Here is a 14,556-nt window from a genome sequence, read left to right on the forward strand (position 1 = left end):
TTATAGAACATATGCACCAAATACTCATATGCTTTATACCTAGGTATGTGTTTTACAAGCATATGGTGCTTTTACAAAGCACTCTGGGTTTTAACAACTTGGAACCAGGAGAAATTATTAAACTCTGATAAAAGAGAAGCAAACACTCTTCTTTTAGGAAAGATCGTCTGACGCAACTGCAGCTCAAAATTGTGTTATGAAGACAAGGAGTACAGATTTTAGGGAAGAAAACTGAGAGCGAGAAAGATTAATTTAGCTGTGGTGTATAATAAAGGTCACTTCAGTTTAGCAAGTTTCAGTTCCAACGAGAAGGAGATCTATAACAAGCTATATAGAACACTAGGAACAGTGTTTAAGCCGTTTGCAACAACTTTTGTTTTCTCATCAGATGGTCTGAGTTTTTGTGATCTCAGTGCATTTCAATTACCAAAAGAAAAGAGAACCACATTAATTGTATAAACTTGAAAGAACAATTAAATACAAACAAGTCTCAGAGTTTCTTACTTTCTGTCTTCAGTTGAACTCTGTGTGTTTGAACATGTGGTATGAACATGATAATGTCTTTTAATCATGAACAAATTACTGACATTACCCATCACCTAACATTTGTGTTCTCAGCCTACTTTTATGTATTTGATGACAACTTCCTTTCTTTAGCAGCCTCAGCATTTTACAACAGTGTTTATGGAAACCCAGAAAGTCAGCAAGTACTAGCTTCATTCTTTTCACCGAATGAATAATTTATAAGAACTGACATTTAAACTCCTCTGATTTACTGACAATCTCTAATGAATATACATCAATAAATTCTTTAATTCACCAATCACTAGTGCTACGACCCATTTGATTTTCCTATACCCAGTCATATAAAAAATAGTAGAGTCTTTCAAAACAGGTATAATAATGGCTTGTTCTCTTTTTTTAAGAATAATGGAAAGGGTAATGAACAAATAAATATACAACATAATCTACCCCTTCGCATTTTTAGCATAACTTTTTAATAGTGTTTAGGGCACACAGGATAAGAGCTGGACTACTAAGAATGAAGTTCGCAGTTCAAATGTACCAGCCACTCCTCGGAAACTTTGTGCAGGGTCACTATGAGTCGGAAACTACTTGTTGCCCTTAGCAACAGGACATATAGGATGCTTTAAGAGTTAGAAGAACTTTATTCCAGTTTTTACTTGACAATGAACAAAACATATACCTTTGTGAAAATTTTACCAACTCTGTTTATTTCATATATGGATTTGGAATAATACTTGTCCCCACCCCTTCATAACCTCTTTATGTACATCATATGACAAATATAGGAGGTAGCCGTCTGTAAACAATGAAAAATGACCAATGTGACCTACTGTATTTAAGGGTATCTTTATCTATGTAGTTATGTACCTATTGGTTTTATAAATTAAATACATGCCTACACAAGTAGATCAGGTAGCAGTGATCATCAACGACCAACATGATTTCATTAAGGAAAAGTAATTTCATATTTGTAAAAGAGTATCTAACTGTTAAGACTTATTTTTTTGACATATACAAGTAATTCATCCATACAAAGCATGTGACAATATATGTTATGACCAAGTTGTTGAAATGTGCATTGAATAAAGTTACAGTTCGGTTGATTTGCAGCTGCTGAATGAAGATACATACGGCATATCATCAAAGTTTGTTGTTGTTGTTAAGTGCTGTCAAGTCAGTGCTGACCCACAATGACACTGTATAGAGTTTCCAAGGAGCAACTGGTGAGCTTGAACCACTAACAAATCGAACTTGCAGTCTGGTGCATTAACACACAGTGCCACACCAGGACACCATCAAAGCATCGCTAACTCCAAAGAGGGACATAAAAGATTGAATACAAAATAAAAAAATGTTCAGCTCTTAACAGACTAAAACAATGGAAAGGCACTAATAGAGTTATGTAGAAGATATATCTTAGTATTATTAGCATTAGTAGAAGATATATCTTAACTCATTATGTATGTATTAGGAGAAAGTACTATACTGAAGTTTTTAGAAAACATTGACTATATATTTGAGAAGACCTAACACACACTCAGAGTCCTGGTGTGGCTCTGTGGGTTAATGTGACAGACTGCAAAGCCGTTTGAACTGCAAGGTCGGCGGTTCAAGCTCACCAGCTGCTCCTTGGAAACCCTATACAGGGTCACCATGGGTTCAAATCAACTCGACGACACTTAACAACAACAACAACACACTCAGTCCTGGTGTGGCACTGTGAATTAATGCACCAGACTGCAAAGCTGTTTGAACCACAGGGCTGGCGGTTCAAGCTCACTAGCTGCTCCTTGGAAACCCTATACTGGGTCACTGTGAGTCGGAATCCACTCGATGGCACATAACAACAACAACACACACTCAACTGTAATTTTTAGAAGAAAAACTTGGAAGTTTTGGATTAAAGCATACTTGATTAATTCATTCAATAAATATTTTTGGAAAATTGTAGGCCAGGTACTATTAAAGGCACTGAAACTACAAAAATAAATGATTTATTAGCATGTAAATTGTCTTGTGCAACTAACATGTTCAGAGAAGTCAACAGTTTTCTTGGCTACTGAAAAAGCCTAAGTCTCCATAAATCAGAATCAGTGATGGCAACTAACAACAACAAATCTTGGGATTCTCAAAGTGCAAGATAATGAGCAAATAAGAAATGTAATAGCCATGAAGGGCCACAGGTTGGTAGTTTAAAAACTGGATATAGTTTCCAATTCTGGATACCATGTTTTAGGATGAATCTTGATATGCTGGTTCCAAATAGATAATCATTTTTCTAAGTAAAATATACTTTCTATAAAATATAATTCAAGTACATGTTTAATATTGTTGCGGACCGTGTAAGACTGGTCAGAGGTTTGAGGCCCTATAGGCCCGAGTGTAACAAATGAGGCCACTGGCAGTTAATGGCAAATTGTTTTTCATCTTAATATTGTTAAATGTATTAATTTAATACAGGGAGCCTTTGATAATCCACAGATAAATGTGATATTTTCCTAAAGCCTAAGACTAAAAGTTGCAAGGTCAAGCCTTTCTCCAAAAGGATTAACTAAAAATATCTTAGCTACTTCTTGGTTCTTTGTTCTATAGACAAAGAACCCATCCTCCCTAATCCCTTTTCCAGGTGCAGACCATTCACCTGGGCGTCTCCTGCAGAACTCTCACCTTCCCCCAACTGTGCTCAGGTGCTATAGATATGTTAATTGGGCCTGAGAAACCAAGTTGCTCGCCTAGGATTCAAACCAGCGAAGTACGATGTAAAGTTACCTGAATGTCTGGAAAAGCACTGATGTTACCTGTACCTTGCCTAAGTCCCTCCCAGCTTGGTGTGAAGCTCCTCTCCTAAATAAAACAGAGGCCCGGGCCTCCCCAGGTGTGCATTACGGGTTGGAAGGCATGCAGTAAAGATTGCAGTGCATTATGGGTTGGAAGGCATGCAGTAAAGATTGCAGGGCAGTGAGTTGCTGCCTGCAGAGGCCATGATGCCTGTAGTCCCAAGCCTGCCCACCAGTGATGTATCCACCCTGGCTTTGGGGTGCCTCATTGTCTCCCTTCTTCTGTTTGTCTGTGTATTCTTTCACTATCCCTGTCACCGCTGGATCTCCCCTCCTCGTGAACCAAACACTCGTGAACCGAACCCCTATGTCGAGGCAGGTTCCCAACATAATATTAAGGTAATTTTTAATGTACTAATGAGAAAATTGCTCTTCCTTATAACCTCTAGCAGTTTTTTAAGAAGTGCATAGTGATTATATTCTTTTACCAGAATTTTTATAGACTGGTTTATGCTATAATGTTTTTGTGTTGTTTTATTTTAAAGTGAAAGGTAATGCTCACATTATGTAACTTCCTTGGTCTTAATAAAAACAGTGCATATTTGGAAGGTTAGATATGAATATGGAAGAACATAAAATTTAAACATATGTTGTACACACTATCTCCATTAAGATTTTTTTTTTCTTTTAAAATTTTGAGAGTCTCGGCAGTAATTACTGAGAGCAAGAGTCCTGGTGTGGTGCTGTGGGCTAATGTGTCAGACTGCAGAGTCGTTTGAACTTCAAGGTCAGTGGTTCAATCTCACCAGCTGCTCCTTGGAAACCCTATACAGGCTCACTATGGGTTGGAATTGACTCAATGGCACTTAACAACAATAACAAATGCAACTTAAGGTCAGCAGTTCGAAATGCCAGCTGTTACGCAGGAGAAAGATGAGGCTTTCTGCTCAGGTAAAGATTTACAGCCTCGGAAACCCTGTACAGGGTAGCTATGAGTTGAAACCAACTCCACGGCACATAACCACCATCACCGTGAAAGTTTCTGAAACCTAAGTTACTCAGTGTTTTGTGTTAGAGGACATTATTTATCCATTCAAAAAGCATCTATGAGTATATACTATGTGTAGAAATTTTAATAACTAACTGATGTAGAGAACTCAGACAAGAAATAGCTTGGAATGTTATTTGTAGAAGTTGTAAATCTGTAGAATCATTGTTTTTGTTTTGTTTTGTTTTTCCATAACACACTAATTTCTAAGGTAAATCAATAGCTTTAGTCTGTAGGTCCAGACATAAGACAGTATGTAAATTCACATATACTTTTTGATGGTGAAAATCATCCAAAATAATTGTGACATGAAAATATATAGCATCAATATATTAGGCAAAATATAAATGACATTCTAAAAAGATAAAATGTTACTTAAAATACGTCTGTGTTGTGTACTTCAAATTCAGAATTAACATAATGAAGGATATAAATTAGAATAGTTTATATACAACAATAGATATAAAGCTGTCTGTTAGTTGTAGAACCCCTTTTCTTCCTTTGAAAAAAGAATTAGCATTTTTAAACTATTCTAAATAAGCCTAAGGGAAAAAGCAAAATCCATCTGCCTTTGCCTTTACCATTTTTATCTCCTACTCTTTCCTTATATCTGCCTATAGTTTATATTTAAGATGCTTTGGTAGACTGACATTGAGGAAAAAATTGGAAGAATCTGCAATTTTATTCCTGCCTGTTTCTCAAAATACCTTATGATTTTTTTCTAGGGGGGAGGGAAGATGGGGAACTTATTGAAAATTGATTTCTATCTGGACCATGTGACAAATACTTTCCCACAATCAACAAGCTTTCTATAAGTGGGGATACAATAGTGAATAAAGAAGAAAAAAACTTTACCCATGTTTCCTAAACTAATCTAATAAATCCATAAAAAGAATACTGAAGAAATAGCTTGTGAACTCAGAAACAAATGAGTGAAACCTTTATGACTGCTAAACCACCAAGGCCTCTCTTTTGGCAAATTTCTTTATGAATCAAGATTTCCTATTGTTTCTTCTTCATAGACTATGAGAATAATTTGGACTGAAATACAGTATGTGGACTAAAATTTTCTATGTTCCCAAACTACTGAAAATGTAGTATTTGTTCCAAGGATTTAAGGTGGCAGACTTGGAATTGCACATTCATATTTAAAGGAGCTCTGGTAGCGTAGTGGTTACGAATTGGGCTGCAAACCTTAAGGTCAGCAGTTCGAAACTACCAGCTGTTCCACGGGAGAAAGATGAGGCGTTCTGCTCCCGTAAAGATTTACAGCCTTGGAAACCCTCTACAGGGTCGCTATGGGTCGGAACCGACTCGAAGGCACTTATCAACAACAACAACATTCAGTACTTATTATTTTAGCCTTATGCTAAAACTTTGTCATAGGTCATTTAATGACACGGAAACATTTGACCACTTCAATCAAAAAATCAGAGTCTGACTATATGACGCCACATAGGCAGCTTGATTATTTTCCTGCTCTGCTTCTTTTTCTTTTTACTTAACTGGCTACAGTTTGATTGAGTTTACCTTTTAATGATAGGTAGACATACATGATGAGTTTTCCAGCTTTGTTATATATAAACTTAATAACCCACAGTATAGCAAGGAGACAGTTTTTGCTGCGGTTAAGTTTCTTTTACATCATAAAACCATAGATTGGTGCTTTTGTGGTTCTGAGATTTAAGTGACAAAATTTGAAAACATCTATGCAAAAAAGTTAACAAAAGAAATTCTTTAGATGGACATCATATCTGAAAAAGATTACTTTCAAAATACCTAAAAGTTTTTTAAAAAGAAAAATGTTAATTAATAACAGTTGTTTTATAATTTTAGTTGCTAATTTTCAAATGTTAAAAAGAAGAAATTTCCAGGAAGAAAATAGCATTAAATATTTGTGTATTGCTTAACACTGAAGAACATGTAGGATAAAGACAGAGCAAATAGAATTCATAAGACTCTTAGCCCAGATCTGTGCTAGTTGTATAAATTGATAAATTAAGAAACATATCTTGACCTCTTTTAATCTGAGATAGTAAGAACTAGATGGTATCCTAATACTACTATAGCCCATCCTAACCAGAGACACAGTAGAAGGTCTTGGTTAGAACCGAAATTCATGAAAAAGATGCGATTTACAGAGCTCATATAATCTGGAGGAATCCTCAATACTTGACCAGAGTCACCCTTCTCATGTGGAACAGAAGCCATTCCTGGAGATTACTACTCAACCAAATAATAGCCTTGTCTATGAAACAAACATCTGTGAGGAATGTGCTCTTTAGGACAATCAGCTGTAAGAGATTCAAGGGACAACATTTACCCAAAAACAAAGATGAGAAGGCAAAAAAGGGCAGGGAAACATGATGAGTGGAAATAGGGAAAGTGCTTATCACTGTGGAGATTGTAACTAATGTCTCAGAAAATTTACATATAAATGATTAAATGAAAATTAATTTGCTATGAAAAGTTTCACTTAAAGCACGATAAAATGTTCAAAAAAAAAGAAAAAAATGCATTTTCATAATTAAAGCAAATTAGATTTATAAAATCTGCATAATTTATGTGAAAACATACTCAGAGTCAGGAATTAATTACTATTTCCAATTGCCAAGGTCTCTGATTCTAATTCTATTTCTGGTTTTGTTGAAGCTACAAATTGAATGTATCCCTAAACAATGTTACTAGTTTAGATGTTTTCAATAAACATATTTCAAAATTTCAAAAGGCAGCATGAGTTAAAAAAAAAAAAAAAAAAAAGTTTTGACAATATTTATACTTTTTGTCCCTATGCTGTTGTTAAGTGCTGTGGAGTCAGTTCTGACTCATAAAACCCTGAAGAGGGTTTCCAAGGAGCAGTTGGTGGATTTGAACTGCTGATCTTGTGGTTCACAGTCCATTACTGATCCTACAGCACCACGCCAGAAGTCCATTTAGAAGATAATCTTAAAATATCCATTTTGAGGTACCAGGTATGAGAAAGCATAAGGATATTTTACAGTTATCATTGTGAATATTTACACTAATATTAGTAAATAAACTTGTAGCAGTGTTTCCTTTCAAATACTTTTGTGTCGTGTCAATATGGCATCCTTTGTGATAGGTGTTGAGTGTGTTCTGATTGATAATATTACATATTTGTTGGATGCCAGATGTTTATGGATACATTATTGTTGTTGTGTACCTTATAGTCAGTTCTGGCACATAGCAAGTCAGTATAAGGGCTTCTGAAGCTGTAAATCTCCTCAGAAGCATAAAGCTTCTCTTTGCCCCACAGATAAGCCCTTGAATTTGAACCACTAACTCTGTGGTTAATTGCCCAACATTACACCGCCAGAGCTCCCTATTGGTACATGTTGCTGTTGTTGTCATTAGGGCCATCAAGTTGGTGCCAGCTCATAAGGACCCTATGAATAACAGAACGAAACACTGTCTGGTGCAGTGCCAACACCACAATAATTATTACGCTTGAGCCCATTGCTGCTGCCACTGTCCCTCCACTTTACCATGCATGATGTCCTTTTCAGGGACTGGTCCCTCCTGATCACATGTCTGAAGTATGAGAGGCAAAGTCTGGCCATACTGATTCCTAAGGAGCATTCTGGCTGTACTTCCAACACAGATTTGTTTGTTCATTTGGTGGTCCATGGTACTTTTAACATTCTCCTCCAACACCATAACCCCAATCCATCAATTATTCTACAAACTTCTCTTCTCATTGTCAAACTTTCACACGCTTATGAAGTTATTGAAAATACCATGGCTTGTGTCACATGCACCGTAGTCCTCAAACTGACATCTTTACTCTTGAACACTTTAAAGAGGTCTTGTGCACCAGATTTTCCTAATACATAGTTCAATTTCTTAACTGCTGCTTCCATGAGTGTTGATGGTTGATCTGAGAAAAAATGTAATCTTTGACTAATTCAATATTTTCTCCATGTATCTTGATGTTATTGATTGGTCCAGTGGTGATGATTTATGTTTATTTTTGCATTGAGGTGCAACCCATATTGAAGGCTTTGGTCTTTGATCTTCATTCATAGGTATTTCAAGTCCTGTTTGCTTTCAGCAAGCATGGTTGTATCATCTGCATATTGCAGGTTGTTAATGAGACATCCTCCAATTCTGATGTCATGTTCTTCTTCACATAGTCCAGGTACTCAAATTATCTGCTCAGCATACAGATTGAATAAGTATGGTGAAAGACTGCAATCCTGGACTACATCTTTCTTAATTGTAAACCATTCATAGGTATTTCAAGTCCTGTTTGCTTTCAGCAAGCATGGTTGTATCATCTGCATATTGCAGGTTGTTAATGAGACATCCTCCAATTCTGACGCCATGTTCTTCTTCACATAGTCTAGGTACTCAAATTATCTGCTCAGCATACAGATTGAATAAGTATGGTGAAAGAATGCAATCCTGGAGTACATCTTTCTTAATTGTAAACCATTCAGTTTTCCCTTGTTCTGTTCAAACAGCTGCCTCTTGGTCTGTGTATAGGATACTCATGAGTACAATTAATTGTTTTGGGATACTCATTCTCTATAATTTTGTCTAAAATTTGTCATGATCCACACAATTGAAAGTCTTTGAGTAGTCAATAAAGCACAGGCAAATACCTTTCTAGTATTTTCTGCTTTCCACCAAGGTCTATCTGATGTCAAGAATGATATCCCTCATTCGATATGCTTGTCTGAATCCTTCTTTGGCAGTTCTCTGTCAATGTACTGCTGCAGTCATTTTTAAAATTTTACTTGTATGGTACATACATTATCCTATTCCATGGAAATAGAAAGATGAACAATACACCATCTTCTTTCAAGGAATTAACAATCTAGTTAATTATAACATAAAAATAAAGGTCACTTTGGGAAGCAATGGAAATAAAGTCTATCATCACTGCTACATGGACTCCTGGTGTGGCACTGGACTGGTAACTTAAAAGACTGGTGGCTCAAACCTACCAGCTGCTCATTGGAAACCCTATACAGGGTCACTAGGAGTCAGAACTGACTCAACAGAACTTAAAATCAACATGGACTGCTGGGATGGTAAGATAAGCACCAGACTTCGAATCACAAGTTTGGCAGTTCAAACCTCCCATCTGCTCCTTGGAAACCCTATACAGGGTCATTATAAGTCAGAGCCAACTCAACAGATCAACAACAAAAACAACATGAACTACAAGAAGCCTTTTTGGTATATTTGGTTGAGCATTGGACTGCAGGGAAAACATTAGGTTATGTGTTTCTATAAAGATTACATCTTTAGAAACTCTACAGAGAAGTTCAGCTCTGTTCTAGGGGGTCACCATGAGTTGGAATAGACTTGAAGGCAGTAGGTTTAGTCTGTTTTTATTTACATGAACTAATCTCATTGGTAATCACACATTTATTTGAAAATTGAGACAGGGAGAAAAGCTCAGTTTCAATTTGGAAACTGGTAGTTAACTGTCAAGAGCATTTTAAAAATGTACTCTCCCTTTTTATTCCTTTTAAAAGAAATCTACTAATCTGATCAAAGTAAATTTGATTTCCCAGTCATTTTATTCTTTTAAACAATCCATGAGAGAGAATCACACGGGATTTTTTTATGTGATCAAATAATTTACTAAGGAGCTATTTGGCTGAGTTCCTACAGATTTAATTTCCCTTTAGAAGTTGATCCAAAATCTAACTTTTGACTTACTGTTAAATGAACACACTGCTAAATCTAGAATTCATGCTAATATTGTTTATAATTTTTAATTGGGTATTCAATAAATTTACAACCCAAAGGTGCAAAATCTTAGAGCAGATATGATTATTGAGTCTTTCTAGGGTGATGTGTATAATGCACTACACTGCAAGGTCGGTGTGAATCACCAGATTGGTGGATCAAACTCCAGCCACTTCTCTGAAACTCTATACAGGGTCGCTGTGAGTTGCAACTGACTTTACAACACTTAACAACAAAAATAGTGGCAGCAGCAGTCAACTCACAAGCCTGCGTTGTTTAAGTACTGTGCTAGGCTTTCATCATCTCCATTTATAACTCAAGGAAACTGGAGCTCAGACTAGTACACATCAAGGGTCACAATGATCAAAATGGTGCTATATCGTATGATTTTCAAACCCACTGGAGTATTGAGGCATTGCAAACAATTAACACACTTGACTGTTAAGTGAAAAGTAGGAGTTTCAAGTCTACCCAGATACCAGTTGGAAGAAAGACCTACTTTGACAAAGATGAATTACTATGTAGTTAACTTGACAGCAACTAGTCTGGTTCAAATCTGTACTCTTGCTATACTGTCCTTTCCTCTTATACAATAAGAGTAAAGACTTTTAGCAAAATATAATAGCATAACCATATAAATTTACTGGTATTTTTGTAAACACTGAAGAAGCTTAAATGAGTCTAGCAGTGAAAAGAGAAATCAATTCTATTATTTCTAAAATAATTTCACAAGGACATTAGTATATAAAGACTAAATACAACTTTTAATTAATACTCCCTTACAAACTTTATTTTACATTTGGCAATGATAAAATAGATATAAAAGGTTTTGGAATGGGGAACAATATATATATTTAACTGATACCTAACAATATATTTGGAGTCCTGATGTGGTGGTGTGGGTTAATGCTCTGGACTGCAAAGTTGTTTGAACTGCAAGGTTGGTGGATCAAGCTCACCAGCTGCTCCTCAGAAACCCTATACAGGGTTGCTATGGGTCAGAACTGATTCTACAGCACTTAAGAACAACAACAAACAATATAGTTGAAGTTCTGATATGGCACTGTATAATAAGCACTCAACCACAAGGTCAGTTTGAACTTCAAGGTCAGAGGTTCAAACCCACCTGTCACTCCTTAGGAGAAAGATGAGACTTTCTGCTCCTGAAAAGATATACAGTTTCAGAACCCTACACAGAGTCGCTGTGAGTTGAAGCCAACTCAACTGCACTTAACAACAACAGTTTATTTATACTTTATAAAGCTAAGATAATTAAATAATTTAAATAATGGATGTTACATTAGGAAAATTAATTGTCCCATAATACAACAGTCCTTTAAAATTAGAAATTAAAGCAAACACAAAGTGAAAAGAACATCCAATGTTTCTGTTTTCCTTTAGATAGTCATCTCTCAAAATTTTTATTTTAACTTAGAAGAAAAACAAAACAACAACAGCAAAAAACCTGCACTGGATTATACTCTCTTTTCTCTTTTTTTTTTGTAGATTTCATGAGCCCTACAAGAATCATATGTGGGAACGACAGTTCTCTTTGTGATTACCTGTCATGGTTTTATGAAAGGCATTTTCAAAAGTCAGTTTCAAGGTGATTCCGGGGATTTCTATGCTTCTAAGCAAAATCCTTCCCTTACTGAGGCACAGAAGCAGAAATGAGAAGTTAGTTTGATGGCATTATAGGAATGTCACATGGTCTTCTTCTTTTATGAATAGGGATTTTCTTTGCCTTTACAAGAATGCATAAGGAACCCAGAAAGATTTTTTAAAAGGACAAATCCAGGCCAAATGAACCAGGTCATGGTTCTGCATTGTGGAGTTCAGATTCCATGTCTTCAAGATTGATTAAATTAATGTCAACTTAGCTATCAAAAGCATTTTTCTGCCTCACATGAGTTTTATGCAGAAAGTTAGAAAAATTGAGGAAATAAAAGCACATAGTCCAGAAGATCATGATGACTCGGTCTTTCAGGAACATTTTAGTGTTCATGTAAATGTAATTTAAGTCAGCAAATAATTAATTATTCCTGGCCTCCACCTCTCTAGTATACATGTAAATGAAGTCCTAGTGTGGTTCTGTTGGATAAAAAGGTCTGTTTAAGCTGCAAGATCAGCAGTTCAAACTCACCAGCAGTTCCTCAGAAACCCTATACTGGGTCGCTATGAGTTGACTCCACAGCACTGAACAGCAATTAAGCGTAGCGTCCTGGTGTGGCACCGTGGGCTAGTACGTCAGACTGTAAAGTCATTTGCACTGCAAGGTCAGTGGTTCAAGCTCACCAGCTGCTCCTTGGAAACCCTATACAGAGTCTCTATGGGTCAGAATTGACATATATATATGTCTCTCTCTATATATATGTTGCTGTTGCTTTTCCAACCCATAGCGACCCTGTATAGTATAGGGTTTCTGAGGGGCAGTTGGTGATCTTGAATAGGCAACTTTATACAGGGTAGCTAAAAGTCGGAACTGACTCCTCAATGATACTTAACAACAATTTGCACACACACACACACACATATGCAGAGTCCTGGTGTGGTGCGGTGGGTTAATGTGCTAGACTTCAAAGTTGGTTTGAACTGCAAGGTTGGCAGTTCAAGCTCACCATCCACTCCTTGGAAACCCTATACAGGGTCCCTATGAGTTTGAAATGACTAGACAGCATTTAACAATAACAACAAACATATATATATATATATACAAATATCAATAAAAGGAGCTCTGGTAGCATAGTGGTTACAAATCGGGCTGCAAACCACAAGGTCAGCAGTTCAAAACTACTAGCTACTCCGTGGGAGAAAAATGAGGCTTTCTGCTCCCGTAAAGATTTACAGCTTTGAAAATCCTGTACAGGATTGCTATAAGTCGGAACCGACTCCATGGCACATAACAACAACATATGTCAATAAATTTTGCTACAAGATCATACAAACACTCAATTCACAAACAAAATCAAAATGCAAAGCTATTATTTGTCAACAATGCCTTCCATCTAGATCAATACACTTCTGAATATATATGTTCTTGTTGTCGATAAGTGCAGTTGAGTCAGTTTTGACCCATAGTGACACTGTGTAGGGTTTCCAAGGAATGGCTGGTGGGTTTCAACTGTCCACCTTGTGGTTAGCAGTCAAGTGTTTACCTGAGGGTGAGTGAAACAGTATTTTTACTAGAGATCCTGCTCATACATGCACAGGCTTATTCCAAACAAAGATATTTAAACAGGTCTCTGTGATTAATGGATGGCCACAGACAAGTTCTCTTCATAATATGCTTATTTCAATCTCATTTTAGAAAATGGAACAAAATTGAAAATCCAGAAGTAAATCCATCCATATGCAGTTAGTTGATCTTGGACAACGGGCTAAAACACATTCACTGGTCTTGAAATAAATGGTGCTGGTAAAACTGGAAATCAATTTGCAGAAGAATGAAACAAGACCCATATCCCACACCTTAAAAAAAAAAAAAAACACAATGTGGATTAAAGACCTGAATGTAAAACCTAGAAATATAAAGATCACCAATGAAAAAATAAGGACAAAGTAAAAGGCTCTAATATATGGCATAAATGTACTATCAACATTACTAAAAACTTACAAAGAGCAGAAGACAAAATAGAGAACTGGGATCTAAAAATTAGACACTTTTGTGCATCAAAAGATTTTGCCTAAAGAGTAAAAAGGGAGCCAATAGACTGGGAAAGTTTTTTGGAAAGAAATATCAGACAAGGTACTAATCTTTGAAATTTATAGAAAACTACAACATTTCTACAAGAAAAAGACAAACAACCACAAGGCAAAAAATGGGCATGAACAGACACATCACCAAAAAGGCATTAAGGTAGCCAGCAAACATATGAAGAAATTTTCATTATCATTAGCCATATATTGTTGTTTTTATTAAGTGCTGTCAAGTTGGTTCCAACCCATAGAGACACTGTATAGGGTTTCTGAGGAAGTTGACTGGTGAGCTTGAATCACTGACCTTGTGATTCAAACTGACCTTATCATCCAGTGCATTAACCTACAGCACCACACCAGGACTCCAGTTAGCCATTGTTGTTGTTGTTAAGTGCAGTAGAGTCGGACCTGACCTATAGCAACCCTATTTAGGGTTTCTGAGGAGCAACAATAGAGCTTGAGCCACCGACCTAGCAGTTCAAACGTCTTTGCAGTCTGGCGCATTAACACACAGCACCACACCAGGACTCCAGTTAGCCATTGTTGTTGTTGTTCTGTGCCGTCGAGTTGGTTCCGACTCATAGCGACCCTAAACAGGGTTTCCCAGGCTGTTAATCTTTATGGAATCAGAGCACCTCATCTTTCTCCCGTGGAGCAGCTGGTAGCTTCAAACTGCTGACCTTGCGGTTTGCAGCCTGATTCATAACCACTACACTACCAGCGCTCCTTCCAGTTAGCCACTAGAGAGATGCAAATCAAAACAAAAATGAGATGTTATCTCAC

Source organism: Chrysochloris asiatica, unplaced genomic scaffold (genome assembly GCF_000296735.1).
Source record: "Chrysochloris asiatica unplaced genomic scaffold, ChrAsi1.0 scaffold00058, whole genome shotgun sequence".
Classification (NCBI taxonomy): domain Eukaryota; kingdom Metazoa; phylum Chordata; class Mammalia; order Afrosoricida; family Chrysochloridae; genus Chrysochloris; species Chrysochloris asiatica.